Source organism: Papio anubis, chromosome 19 (assembly GCF_008728515.1).
Source record: "Papio anubis isolate 15944 chromosome 19, Panubis1.0, whole genome shotgun sequence".
In the NCBI taxonomy this organism is placed as follows: Eukaryota; Metazoa; Chordata; class Mammalia; order Primates; family Cercopithecidae; genus Papio; species Papio anubis.
Genome location: NC_044994.1, coordinates 66,772,363 through 66,787,881, shown reverse-complemented (window position 1 = coordinate 66,787,881; position 15,519 = coordinate 66,772,363). Strand labels below are relative to the sequence as shown.

Below are 15,519 nucleotides of genomic sequence, written 5' to 3'. Positions count from 1 at the left end.
AAACTGTTGTTACTCAATACTCAATTGTAAGATAAATCAATTTAAAATGAGTAAAGAATATAAAATACATTTCTTCATTGAAAATATACATAATACGCATATGAAAAGATACTCTACATCAGTAGTCACTAAAGAAATGCAAATCAAACCCACAAGGAGATACCTCTTCAAACCCACTAAGACAACTATACTCAAAAAATGAGATAACAAGTGTTGATAAGAATGTGGAAAAACTAGAACCCTCATAACACTACTAATGGGAATATAAAATGGTGCAGCCACTTTGGAAAACAGTCTACCAGTTCTTTAAACAATTAAACATGGTGCTAGCATATAGTACAGTAATTCTACTCCGAGGCATACACAGCCAAGAGAAACAAAAACATATATCCACCCAAAAACTTGTATACAAATGCTGATTGCAGTATTTATTCATAATAGCCAAAAGGTAGAAACAACCCAAATGTTTATCAATGGATGAATGAATCAAGAAAATATGGTATCCGCACAATGAAATATTATTCAGTCATAAAAAAGAATGAAGTATTGGCCAGGCACAGTAGGTCTTGCCTATACTCCCAATGCTTTTGGAGGCCAAGGAGGGAGGATGGCTTGGGTCCAGTAGTTCGACACCAGCCTGGGCAACATAGCAAGACCTCAACTCTACAAAAATAAAAAATAATAAAATCAGTGGCAAGTGCCTGTGGTCCTAGCTCTGGAGCAGAAGCAGGAGGATTTCTTCAGCCCAGGAATTCAAGGCTGCATTGAGCAATGATCACACCACTGCCCTCCAGCCTGGACGACACAGACAGAGACCTTGCCTCTAAAAATATAAGTAAAAATAAAATTAAAAATGAAGTACTAACATGCCACAATGTGGATGGCCCTTAGAAACATCATGCCACGTGCAGATCATGTTCTATATGATTCCTTTTTACATGAAATGTCCAGAATAGAGAAATCTATACACACAGAAAAATAGACAGCCCTTGGTCTCTTAAGGCTGCAGGTAGGCAGGCAGAATGGAGGATGAGAGCTAAAGGGAAAGAGGTTTCTTTTTGAGCTGATAACAATGTTTTAAAATGTATTCTGGTGAAAGTGGCACACATCCATGAATAGATTATAATACTAAAATCCTCTGAACTGCAAATATCTCAATAAAGCTGTTTAAAATATATAAATTGTCATATATTATCTATAACATAAAAATATTTGAAAAAGAGTAAAAAGATAAATATACCTAGTTTTATTGCACTTATAAGATATTCAACATTAGTTCAGATACATTCCTTCAGAACAGGTTCCAGAAAGTATAAATTCTGTAAGAGTAGGTGTTTTAAGTGAAAAAAAAATCTCTGGTCGAATAAGTTTAGAAAACTACTGTGGTTTGTGCCCAGGCCAGCTGGTGGTGTGAACCTGTAGTCCCAGATACTCAGGAGTCTGAGGTACGAAAATCACTTGAGCCTCAGAGTTTGAGGCTGCAGTGAGCTACGACTGAATCACTGCACTCCAGCCTGGAGCAACAGAGTGAGAGCCTGTCTCAAAAAAAAAAGAAAAAGGAAGAGGAGGAGGGAGAGAAGAGAGAGGAGAGGAAGAGGAGAGGAAGGAGAGAAGGAGAAGGAAGAGAGGAGAGAGGAGAGGAAGGAAGAAGAAGAGAGAGAGGAAGGGAGAAGAGAAGGGAAAGGGAAGGAAAGGAGAGAGAGGAGAAGGAAAAAGCCAGACAAATCCTTTAAATCATTATTTCTGATTTCTCAGTATACAAACTAATATATAACTGATTAGAAACCAACCTATTTATAAAATCAAGACAGTATTTAAAAAGATCCTTAAAATACTCTGCTCTGCTAGCTTCAAAACACAGTAAGCTCAACATAATCCTCTAAACCAAAATTAAACAGATCATAAACCTAAGTGAAGAAGAATAACCTAAAACATATAAGTATCTCCCAAAACTTTTGCTCATCTTCTCCCTAACCTGGTTTGCTATTCAACATCTGCAATTGAAGAGTAAAGGGAGGAAAGGAAGTATGAAAGAATCATGCACCCCATTTCAAAACCTTCACTTAGTGCCTACGGTATGCCAAGTATTCTTGCTTGTTGATGCTGGATATACAGCAAACACCACCCAAAATCTAAGTCCTGTGAGAGCTTACACTATAAGAGATGAGATGCCGAGACAATACATTGCGTAAAACAGATATATTGTCCAATCCAGGGCAGCTGCTTCTGGTCAAGATCAAGTCCCAGAGACTGGATTTACTCTCATGTTTGAAACTACTAAAAAAAGTAAATAAAACCTACAAAGCAACAGTGCAAGACAGTCGACATCAGACACCAAAGGACAGTGATTCCTGAGACGAACACACTAGGTGAGCCCGGCTTACCGCTTGACAAAGTACACAGGCCATAGCACAAGGAGGGGCATTATAAGTTGAGGATAAAACAAAGGAGAGGAGAAAAGTGGAGAGAAAAAGAGGCCCAGAGATCTGCAGAGGTGACCTCCCAGGAATCCCTATCAAGATACAGAGCCCTGCCCTCCTTCCAGCAAGATGCCTCATGCACCTTCACAGTTGGTCCCTGGTAACACCAACCCTCCACCATGGCAACCACTGTTCAGAATTCTTCCACAATCGTTTAGTTTTGCCTGGTCTAGTAAAATGGAACCATGCAATACGCTCTGTGGGGGAAGGGGGTCTGGCCTCTTCGGCTCAGCCTGAGGCTTTCGCTGCATGTGTTAGTAGTGTGTTCCACTGCACTGCTGGGTTATAGGATACCAACAGATACACCACAGTTCTGCTGATGGACATTAGGGCTGTTTCCTTTTGTTGCTATTACAAGAAAGCTGCTACGAATATTCTTAGTTCAACAAATATGTACTGAGCACCTACCAAATGAAAGGAACTGCAGTGCTACCAACGCACTCATGCACTGAGATAATATTCTGTGGGAGTCACATGACATACACACCAGTGACTTCAATACAAGGCCATACATGATCATGTGTATAATACAAACTAAGATCTACAGCAGTATACTTGAGCAAGAATATTCATGTGTTTTTACAAAAATATTTTTTCTTTTGTGTAAATATCCAAGAGTGATACTGCTGGGTTATAGGGTAGATGGATGTCCAACTTCATGAGAAACTGCCTGACTGATTTTCAAAGTGCCTGTACTGTTTTACATTGCTAGCAGCTATGTGTAACAATTCTGTTTGACCCACACCCTCACCAACATTTGGTATCAGTCTTTTAAATTTTAGTCACTCTAGTGTGTATGGTTTTAATCTCCATTTCCCTGATGCCTAGTGATGGCACTGAATACTTTTTGATGTGCTTTGTTAGTCTTTTGGCTGTTTCTTAATTTGGTTGTTTTATTATTGAACTGCTTACGTATTCTGGATATAAATCCTTTGTTAGATATATGTTTAACAAACATTTTCTGCCTTTTCATTTGATTAATGGTGTCTTTGATAAACAGAAGTTTTAAATTCTGATGAAATCAATGCTTTTTCTGTTATGGTTATTTATGTGTCTAGTTTATTTTCCGTCTCTCCGTGCTAGACTGTAAAGGCATGATTTATTTTATCCAGTCATATATCCCAAGAGCCTAGAACAGTTCCAAGCACTTGTAAGGTACTAGAATGAATGAATGCCTCATTGTGATATAAGAAATGTCTAATATCTAAGTATTTACAGGTGAAATAAAAAATGCCTGCAACAAACTTTAAAATAGTCCAGGAGAGGGAAGTGGTGAAGTTATGTGATAATGATCAAAGCTGAGTGACGAGCACATGGGGATTCATTATACTATTCTCTCAACTTTTGTATATGTCTGTATCTATACAGATAGATACAATGTTTAAAAAACCTGTAACAGAAGTTCTGCTAAGCATTTTAATGCTTAGCCTAAAACAGCAGGAACTCCCTTTCCATGCCCAGCCTACCACCTCTTCATCTGCAAACACTGCTGTAGCACACGACTGTCCCTTTTACTCGGCACCAGCAGGAGTTCCACCTTCCAAATACATAAAGGGAACACACAACACTACATTACTTACGGAAGACATACACACACACACACACACACATTTGCTTAGAGTGAACATTCTGTTGAGGGCATCTGACTCATGTTTTTACAGACAAAAGAATGACAACTACATGAATGCTCAGAAGCAAAATAATTAGAGCCTTAATCTTCTAAATAATGGCTCCAAGAATTCTAAAACAAAAGGAAAAAAAGTTTCCACATTTGTTATTTCACAACTGAATTTCTAAATTAATGAAATAACCCACCATCTCACTATATCAAGAAATAACAACAAACATTCAACAAATAAACATTGAAAGCCTACCACATGAAAGGAACTGTAGTGATACAAATGCACCCATGCATTGAGATAAGATTCTGTGGGGGCCACATGACATATGCACCAAGGACCTCAATACAAGGTCATACATGATCATGTGCACGATGCAAACTAAGATCTACAGCAGTATACGTGAGCAAGGGATCACACTCCCAAGTAGAGTATTTAACTCAGATAGCACAAATATCAATTGAGCCTAACCTTGAGGAAACTAAAACCGTTTGCCTTTCGTTGAGGGGGCAAGTAGGAGCAGTTAAACATCTCAAGGAGAAGGCAGCGATCGGGCAAAGCCCTAAAACACAAACCACGAGCATGTAAGAAAGCTCTCGGCCACCCAGAGGGCCACAGCGCTGGCTTTCCACCACAGACTTAGAAAACTGGCAGCTGCTCGACCAGGTCCAGATCACAGAAGGCTCCATATTAGGAGCTGGATTTTATTCAGTGGTGCCAGTGGGGAGTCACTGAGACACAGCCCTGCTTTAGGAAGATTAATTTTTCAAGATGCAAGACATACTGAAGGCAGAGACAATCTAAAGGCAGAAAGAACTCAGTGTACGAGTTGAAGTAATATGGTCCAGAACTAGAATGCCATCAGTAAGCAGCGATGTGCAGTAGTTTAATAGGTATCTCAAAGCCATCTAGAAGGGATTCAGCAGGTGAGAAAGTTTATGCTGATGTAAAAATTGTTTTTGATTCACTGGGACCGGTTACTAGAACAAGTAGAGTATTACTAACGGAGCCGGAACGGGTCTTTGTTAAAGAAGAATTCAAAAATCATCCAATTGGGACAGTTTAAGGACTTACTGTTCTGAGGCAGATTTCATGTCAGTCACTTAACAAACATGAACTGAAAGCCCCTCTGGTTCTCTCCCGAACACAGCGAAAACGGGCAGAGGACTCACTCCCAGCTCTCAGAGGAAGCCGTGATCTCCTTCCCTCTCAAAGTACCAGTGCTTGGAACCCAGCGGAGAAGTAGAATGAGCCTCAGATTTCTTCCCACAGTAAGGTTTCAAGATTGAGGAGACCTGGCAAGTCTCTAGACTAAAATAATGGGATGTGTTATTAAACCCAGTCTTCTTAGAGCATTACATTTCCTATTCAAATCATCAATTCCCACTGCACACACCTCTTCACTGCGCCAAGTTTCCCCAAGTATCCATCTTACCCAAACACTCAAGCAGTTGTTCCTTGACTGCAAACATAAGTTCCTTGCAGCTTTATTATCTTCATTTTTACCTATAAATTATTAATTCACCCAGAAACTGTGGCAAAACAAATTCATGCTCAAACTGAAATCGTTCTCTGCCTATGATTTAAAAGAAAAAGAAATGTTTCAAGAAAGAAATTAAAATACTTTTTGAGAACAATAATGAAGCAAATCAAGCGCAGCCTTCTGATGACACCTGCTGGTCGCTTCTCACAGGACGTTTCTTTCTGCATATTAAGGAAGGCATTTCGGGAAGAATTTGAGAAACAATTATTTCAGTCACATGAAACCATTTCATACTCTAGGATGGCACGCATGACATTTTTCCCTTCATTTTCATCCTTTTGTTCCACTTTTCACTCATTTCAATCTCTCATTTATCTCTATGCCTTTCTCCCTCCTAAGGATTATGCATGAAGCGAGCCACAGCTCTCGCTGTGCAACCCTCATGTGCACACACCCAAAGTCACAGACGCACATGCGCACTCATACTCACACTCACACGTGCAGTTTCCCACACGCACTCACCCTCACGCACACCCACACTTGCACTCAAACACGTAGTCTCACACTCATGCACACACACGCACTCACATGCACACACACACACACGCACTCATATTCACAGACATACAGACACACAGACTCACATTCACACATAAACACACACATGCTCACACATGTACTCACACATTCACGTTCACAGTGACACACACAGACACATTCACACTGACACGCACTCCGATACACACGCACTTATACATCGATACAGATACACACACATCTGCACTCACATGCACTCATTCACATGTACACACACATGCACTCACACACCAACAAAGACACCCAGACTCACATTCACACTGACACATGCACTCAGATACACACACATTGACACAGATATACACACACACACGCATGCACAGATACTGACATTCACACATTCAGACACTAAAACACTCAGACACGCACTCGTAGGCTGACACACATTTGCACACCCACACACTCACACAGATATACACGCTCTCACATGTACTCACACATTCAGACACATTCACAAATTCAGACACACACACAATAACACAGACTCTCACACACAAACATGCATTCACAGACACACTCACAGACACACACCACTATGATGATGCCATAAAGAACCCATCCTCTCCCATCCCACCCCATCTCACCCTTCGCCCTTCCTAGATTCACCCAAATTCATCATGCAGGCAGTGTGACTTGTCACCAGGCCCACAGAAACTTCACTGACGGGTATGTGTGACAGGGCAGGTATGCATACACATGCATGTATGAAAACACCTAGTGGTCTTGTTCTCTTTGGGAAGTCCAAAAAAAAGGACAAAACCCAGAAGTGACGACTGCCCTCCAGCAGAATTGGATTCCCTGCTCCTCACAGGGCAAAGCCGGACAGGCAGGGCTGCCCACAAGACCCCCACGAGCTGCAAGGGCAACGGCTGGGCAAGGTAAGAGTCAATGGAAACTAGTGAGCCACTTGCATCTCTTTCTTCATCTATCACTTCAGCTGACTTCCCGTTGAAAATGTGTCTTGCCCTTATAGTATTACCTCATTTAATAAAGAGCCACCAAGTCCATGCATAAAGTCAGCTTAGCATTAGTTGTAGTTACAAAACCCCACGTGCACAATCTGAGAGTAACTAAAGGGCGCTGTACTCCACCCTCTCCTCACCAGCCTCCTACCAGCAGAAGCATCCATTTATAACAGAGACCACAAAATCAAGTATCTGATCCTACAAAGGAAAAAACAAACACTCTTCCATGAAAAGGTTTACAACTGCAAGTTGTACAAACTCATCCACGAGAAGAGAGTATACAACACCCTAAAAAACCATTCACCAGATAACACCGGAGGCAGCTTTACCACATGTAGATGTGTCATAGGGTCCGGCTTCCTCACAGGAGGATTAGCACAGAAATACTGGGGTCCAGGAAACCCACCTCCTCACAGTCCTGAGACCAGGCTACAGTGCATTCCTAACATACACGTTCGTAAAGCTGTTTATTTCCCTGCCCAGCAAAATGCCTTCGGTGGTTTAAAATGAGTTCTTTCGACATTCCCTTTAGAGGATGGAGCCAATTCCCTTCCTCCTGAGTGTGGAGCTCTTGGTAAGGGACCGAAAACAGTGGAAGTGAGGATGCTGCATGCTGGAGACGAAGTTGTAGGAGGCTCTGTGCTTCCCGCATGCCCTCCCCTAGGGTCACTCTGTCCAGCGCAAGCCAGTACCATGTCGCAAGGACATTTAAGCAGCTGTGAGAAGGCCCATGGGGGGAGGAAATGAGGCCTCTGACTCAGAGCCAGTGAGGAGCTGGGGCCTCCTGCCCACATCCAGAGGGGAGGGAGCCGTCCAGTAGCAGATCCTCCAGCCTGAGGGAAGCCTTCAGAGGACAGCAGCTCCCACAACATCCTACCTGCAGCCACAGGACAGACCCGGAACCAGAACACCCAGGCAAGCCTGCTCTCAAATTCCTCACCCACAGACACTGAGAGACGATAAATGCGTATTGCTTTAAGCAACTATGCTTTGGCCAAATTTGTTATGTAGCAATAGGTAACTCCCAAGGAATTACCTATTGCTTGAGGGGATGAATACCCCATTTTACATGATGTAGTTATTACTCATTGCTTGCCTGTACCAAAACATCTCACGTTCCCCATAAATATACACACCTGCTATGTACCCACAAAATTAAACATTAAAAAATAATAGTAAAGAGATATAGTAGAGTGAGTTTTAAATTTAGATTTGTATGGAAATGGAGAAATATCTTAACATTTCCTGAAAAATCGGCTCATTTTGGATAGAGGCATGTGTCCAACAGGCCCCTAGAATCTACGTAGCAAGGGGCCTGCCTTGGAGGTAACTAATCATGTGTTCCTTCCCAGCTTGGCTCAGACATTTCAACAGCCTACAATTCTCACAGCCATAGCCCCAGACCTACACAGTACAGATATGCAGAGTCACAGATCATCGGAGCCGAATGAGTCCCAATCCTCTGGCCACTTATGCTACACAAGGCTAGCACCTTCACCTGGCAGGAGGCCTTCAAGCTTAGGGGCCTCTACTCATTGGACATGGACCTCAGCAAGTCCCACCTCCAAAGTTTCCTGCATGCCACATGTAGCTGACCCTACAAAGAACTTTCTCCAGCCAGAGTCAAAGAGTACCTGGAAGGCAAACAGGCTAGAACTATGTGCTCCCATGCCCAAGTGGTCAGAGTAGAGTAAAATTCTCACTCAATTCGGAACAGAACATTGTTTCTATTCCAGAGGATGTACATGTTATATTTCAAACTTCCAATTCAACGTTGCCTACAAGTTATGAAAATATTTCCTTAATGCTCAAAATGAGAGCTAAAACAATCACTAAAAATCCATCCTGACAGCGATCAAGCCATAGTGACCAAAACAGAATAGGGAGACCAGCATTCCTTTCATTATCAAAGATTTCCACCCAGCCAGCACCCTTCATGCAGATGTACTAAGAGCTTTATAAAACAACAAATTAAATTTGGCCTGCAAAATTAGCACAGTCATCTCACCTGGCAATTTCTTTTTTCAAAACCTTCCTATACTCCAAGTACTATTTTCCAAATATATTAAATTGATCCAGTAATAAAATTAATTGTATGACAACCTTATATCAACCATCTCTGACAAATATATCTTTTGTAGGCAGAGATGTTTACACAAAAAATACTAAAATGTAATATATCTCCATTCAAAAAGTATTTTTAAAACCAATGCTTTGTTGGCATTTCCATCTAATTTTTTGTTTTTTTTTAATTATTGGGACAGAAAAAAAAGGGACAAGGGAAAGGAATGGCAATTCTATAAGTAGAAAGTGAAAAAATTCAATGCCATTAAAGGCAGACACCTAGGATCGTTTGTATCTCATGCCATTTGAAAAAGGTTGTTTTATTATCAATGTAACTAATCACGATGAAACCATCTCGTACAACTAAAGACATTATAATGAATTTTCTTTACAGCTACAGAGAAATGGGATTTGCTGTTTCACATCAAATAGAACAGGCTGTATAAATTTTTCTTCCTATTTATTGTAAAATATAATTTCATCTATAAAATCAGTCATGAAATATTAAAACTGAAACAACAGAATTTATATCCTTTACTTAATTTAGTTTAAACGGTCTATTCACTAAAAAAGGTGGGGGGAGGTGACATGTGAAGAGCCCCTCCTTTCTCATTAAGTGTTTCCATTAGACCCTTTATTTTCAAAAATTTATAAAGCGGTCATAAAAAAGGCATTCCAAGATAAAAGTTAGTATATGTTCCTTAAATTTTCCTTTCATCTTTTTCAAAAGGCAAGAGGATAAAGCATATAACATATGAATGTCAAGGAAAGCAAAGAGGATTAGGAGTAGAAAATTAAAGAAACATATAATAAATTTACAGTGAAAATGTTGAACACTTTTGAAAAAGAACATTAAGCTTCAGTAAGCAGGCCACAGCTTTCATTCCAATTGTACCAACAATAAGCTGGAGGACACAGGGCAACTCACAAAACTTGGCTGAGCCTCGGTTTCCTTCTTTGTACAGTGAGAAAGAGGGACTAAGATTCCTCAATTCAATGCGAAAATATCTTTCCAATATTAAGGAGTTGTTGAACACTCAAAAAGTAGAAAAAAGTACCTTAATAATGGATTTGGGTTTTGTTCCAGGAAATACAGGGAAAAATAGTATTTCCAAAATGTAAATCTGGGGAAAATAAACCACTGTTCTTGCTTAGATTCACCAGGTCCATGAGAAGAGATGAAACACAATGGCTAATCAAAGAACTGCACGGGATGAAAGACAAAAACTACTAAATTTGGACAAAATCCGAAAAACATTGTAATTCTAAATGTCAATAAGCTAACATATGATATAAAACTATCAAGCCTCAGGGCATATGGAACATAAATTATTAGGTATCAAGGATCTGAGTTTTAAGTATATTTAGAAAAGAGAAAAACTTTAGTATTACAGTAGTATTACATTTTTTAATGGATATAGTTCTATCCAAGTCCATTTGTATAATAAGGTTAATAGTTTTTTTCCTCTGCATGGTGAAATTGTAGGTAATCTTTTCCTCCTCTTCTTGGCACTTTTCTATACTTTCCAAAATATATTACTTTGCGGGGAAGAGGTGACTGAATGGGAAGCTTTAAAAATGTCTCTGCACATTATTGAAGCAATGGAGAATGATGACTACCTCATTTTTTGTTTTTTAAAAAAAAAGCCAGCCCTTAGATGGAAATGCATTTATGATCGAGGTCCTCAGACTAAACTCAGAATCAGAACTCCACAAATGAACATCACAAGGTGATTTGTTTTAACAGTCAAAGACGCTTGGGATCCAATTTTGGTCAAACACTCATCTACATCAAGAAAGTTACCTGTGGTTCGCTGGACCTCACATTCAATACTGAAGAATGGGCAACTGGGAAGTTGCAGAAAGGATGGCCAGTTAACAAGCAGCACACCTGGCACGGAGAACTTGGTCTTTAGTACTATTCCCCACTAAAAGCCCACAGGGAGTCTCAAGAAATGGCTGATTCCAGGGCTCGGGCAAGGTTGGCGCAAGGTAAGCTTGTAGCATCTCACGGCAGAAAGTAGGGAAATGCTTTAAAGAAAAAAAAAAAAAAAGGTTGCACAAAGACACAGGAGCCAGCTTCTTGAAGGGGCTTCCCACTGGCCAAATCTGGGACAACTGGAGCACCCAAATAATGAGGTCCCATTAAACCATTACAAGTAGGAATGAGTAAGCCCACTTCAATGATTGAATGATAGACAAGCAGATGGAGAGATGGATGGAGAGAGGAGTGGTGAGAGAGAAGCAAAGGGATGGCTCTGCTTATAGAAGGCTGAGGGGCAACTGGCAAATATGGAGGGAGTGCTGGGCATATATAGAAAAGCATATCGGCAAAGACTGTATCAAGCAAGAATCATCAAGGGATGCTAAATCTAAGGGTGACGTTTAGATTTGGAGCCAAATGTCTGCATGGTGTTAAAGCATTTCCCCATAACCTCCTTATTAGTTACAAGGGAAAAACAATCTTAATAACTGTCCAGTGGATAAACTGGCAATACCTTGCCTGCATGATCAAAATCAACATCCTCAATGAAGAGCAGATGGACACAGTGTGTCTCCAGACATGACCCCGAGAAGGGCATGACATCACCTGTGCATTACTGCAGCCAACAAAACCTCCAGCTAATGAAGAGAAAACAGCAGACAATACAAAATGAGAAATGCATTGTTTAAAGAAGGAAGAAAAAAGGTGGAGAGGACTGCACTCTTCAAAAATGTCATGAAAGTATACAAAGACTTCATACAAAAGTATTCCTGATTAAAGAAGGCTAACGATACATGAATTTCAGGGACTGGACCCTGTGCTCGCAGGAGGAAAATGCTACTGAGGACATTTTAGGCCAACTGACAAAAAGCGCCAACACAAACTTATAAAACTGAAAATAGCACCACAGTCACATAAGAGAAAAATCCCCATTCTTAGACAATATAGACTGAGTGTTTATGGGTAAAGGGTCACAATGCATTTAAATGACTCTCAATGGTTCAGGAGAAAAAGTAAAGCATGTTTATGTGTGTGGATATGGATGTACGTGGTGCGTGGACAAGGATGTACGTGGTGCATGGACACGGATGTATGTGGTGCGTGGACACTGATTTATGTGGTGCGTGGACACGGATGTACGTGGTACGTGGATATGGATGTACGTGGTGCATGGATATGGATGTACATGGTGCGTGGATATGGATGTACATGGTGCGTGGATACAGATGTATGTGGTGCATGGATACGGACATATGTGGTGAGTGGATATGGATGTACGTGGTGCATGGATATGGATTTATGTGGTGGGTGAGAGAGTGTGGACACGAGTGAGCAAGAGTGAGAGAAAACAACAAAGCAAATGGGGAAACATAACAACAGATGACTCAGGATGAAGGTTATACAGTTGTCCTAGAAACATTTTCTAGTTTTGTTTGCGCATTTTCAATCAATTTCAAATCACTTCCAAATAAAAAGTGAAAACAACAATCAGAATGAGGGTAGAGGGGTGGAGGGAGTGGGCTGGTTTTGTACATATGACTTACAAAGACCTTTACAACATCTCTAGAAACTGTCAGAAGGGTCAAAAGAATACAAACCTCCCTAAAAACGACAAAGGTTTTCTTAGACCTGACAAAACCTTTACTACACTTAATAGCTCTCAGTCCCCACAAAGACTTCCAGGAATCCAAAAAGCTTTATCTTCAACTGAAGGCTTTACTGAAAATTATACCCTTCCTAGTACAGCTAGGTCTCCGTACTAAGTTTCAAACTCCTTTGCCACTGGAATCTTTCTGTCAATTCCTGTCCACTGTGGTGCCCACATCAGTCTTAAAACAGAGTCCTGGGTGACACTAACACAAACAGAATGTCACATATGAAAGGATTGCATGGGGTTTTTTCCCATTACTGGCAAAATTGGTTAACATATGCTGAATTCAACAGTAACAATCATCCGTCGACGAAAAGATAACTGTTCCTCCTGTCCCATTAAAATGTGAACAATTAAAACTATAATAGGGGCTGGGTTCGGTGGCTCACGCCTGTACTCCCAGCTACTAGGGAGGCTGAGGCAGGAGAATCACTTGAACCCGGGAGGTGGAGGCTGCAGTGAGCCAAGATCACGCCATTGTACTCCAGCCTGGGCAAAAAGAACGAAACTCCGTCTTAAAAAAAAAAAAAAAAAACCGTCCTTTCCCCATTGCTGGCAACCTTTCACAAATGGCATCACAAGTCTTCAATTACTTATTTTCACACATGCACAGTGGCCCCCTTCGGACTATGTGACTAAGCAAATATTGCAGTGTAATAAAATGTCTAATACAGTCCTAACTCTGTAATATTACTCTTCTACATTATGAAGAACAGGTAACAGAAATGTTATATGTGGAGAAGGAAAACTGCAGAATATGAATTTTCTTCAAATCCATAATCTGCCATTCCTTTTAGATTTGGATACAGTGGCTAGAACTAACCCAACAAGAATTTAATGCCCTCACTTACAACTGCTATAATATGTTAACTTTAAAACAGCTCAAACGTGATAAAAGTTTTTTTAAGATGGAGTCTCACTCTGTCGCCAGGCTGGAGTCTCAGCTCACTGCAACCTCTGCCTCCCGGGTTCAAGCAATTCTCCCATCTTGGCCTCCCGAGCAGCTGGGACTACAGGCGCCTGCCACCACATGCAGTTAATTTTTGTATTTTTAGTAGAGACGGGGTTTCACCATGTTGGCCAGGATGGTCTCAATCTCTTGACCTCGTGATCTGCCCATCTCGGCCTCCCAAAGTGCTGGGATCACAGGCGTGAGCCACCGTGCCCGGCCTTTGATAAAAGTTTTTATCTCATTCTTGAAAAGGCACCTTGAAGCTCTGTCTTTGAGCTTTCTCATTCCCTGTATCCAGCTGACAGAAGTAAGCAAGCATGGAAGAGGTGGCTGGCTCATGGCTTCTTAAAAGCCTTGAAGCTGAAGTGGTATCTATCACTTCCACTCGTATCTGCTGAGCTGCAAGGGAGTCTGCAAAACATAACCTGGAATTGCGCAAAGGGAAGAAATGAAGTGGGTGGATAGCTAGCCATCTCTGCCACACATCACTCCAAAAATGATCATGTTGCTTGTCATTCTGCCATTCATGAAGGCTTTTAGCCTTCATAAGACTTACGAAAACCTTTTTCTCAGAAATGCAACTGGAAAAGCATTCCTAGTGCTATTACTTTCACATTTATAAAAAAAGAGAATTACAGACAGTACCAATCATTTATAAATCTAGCTAATCATCAAAAATATAAAATCTCTAGGTCTTACCCATGAAAGATTCTGATTAAGAAGTTTGGGATAGAGACAAAAAATCTGTACTTTTAAAGAGTTCCCTGGATGATTCTGATGAGCCAGATTTGGGAACCACTGGACTAAAATCTCTCCTAACTCTTAAAAAAAAAAAAAAAAAAAGAATATCCACTGAATGCATATTTACCATACACAGTACTGAGGTGAAGAAAAGGAGAGGGTGGGAAGTGATAAGTGAATCAGGAAAAAGCATACATGCACTGTACGTAATCTGCTGTCACACAGAGACTCCAAACACATTGACCTCCATCATAACTTGCCACATAAATTTATTCTGAATGCCACTTTTAGCAAACATAGCTCTGACCTACCACCTTGAAATCCTAGGGTGTTACAGTGAAATATAGTAAAACACCGCCCATATTGAAAACCAGATTTTGTAACCTGAAGATTCTTAATAAAAATTATTTCATCCCCTTTTTGGAAACTGTAATTTCTACTTACTTTTCTAAGCTATTTTTAAAAGTACATTACTACCTTAGTAGTAACCATTGAATTATAATGGTTTTAAAATTATATTTTAAATTAACATGCACTCCTATAACTGCTATTCCTCATTTTATAATAATTGATCCAATAATCATATATCAAATTCTGATCCATAATTCACGACCAGCAGAAATCATAAGTGAATTACACACTTCCAAAGAAAAAGTCTGTTGTTTGTTCTAGGTTTAAAACACAAAGTTTCCATTATATTCAATAACTGTAAAGCATGCTGGGCTTTGGTTACATTTGATGATTAGACTGGCATTACTCCAACTACGTTAAACAATTCTATTAGGTTTCTTATTACCTTGTTTTTCTTTAAAACAATTAAGTGGGTTTGTTTAATGGGAAAAAAAGCACAGCATTTATAAAAGGGAAAATTAAAGGAAAGTATGACCAACACACACACCGAAAAGCACTGAGGAATTAAAATTTAGATTTGCTAAATTTAGCAAAATTTAACTGAAACTAGAGGAGCTACAGTGCCTCAAATC

The 15,519-nt window shown here is 40.3% G+C and overlaps 1 protein-coding gene across 8 annotated transcripts in view; it reads right to left on the bottom strand.

Annotated features, from left to right (window-relative positions):
• ZNF407 (zinc finger protein 407) overlaps positions 1-15,519 on the bottom strand; it is a 459,414-nt gene that overhangs the window by 427,243 nt on the left and 16,652 nt on the right. Inside the window, exon 1 of one of the 8 annotated variants that reach the window (XM_021929888.2) lies at positions 1,241-1,363. The exons of the other annotated variants lie outside the window; for them this stretch is intronic. The gene's annotated coding sequence lies outside the window, so the exon portion shown is untranslated. Of the gene's footprint in view, positions 1-1,240; positions 1,364-15,519 lie in introns of those variants that run through there. 8 annotated transcript variants of the gene reach the window in all.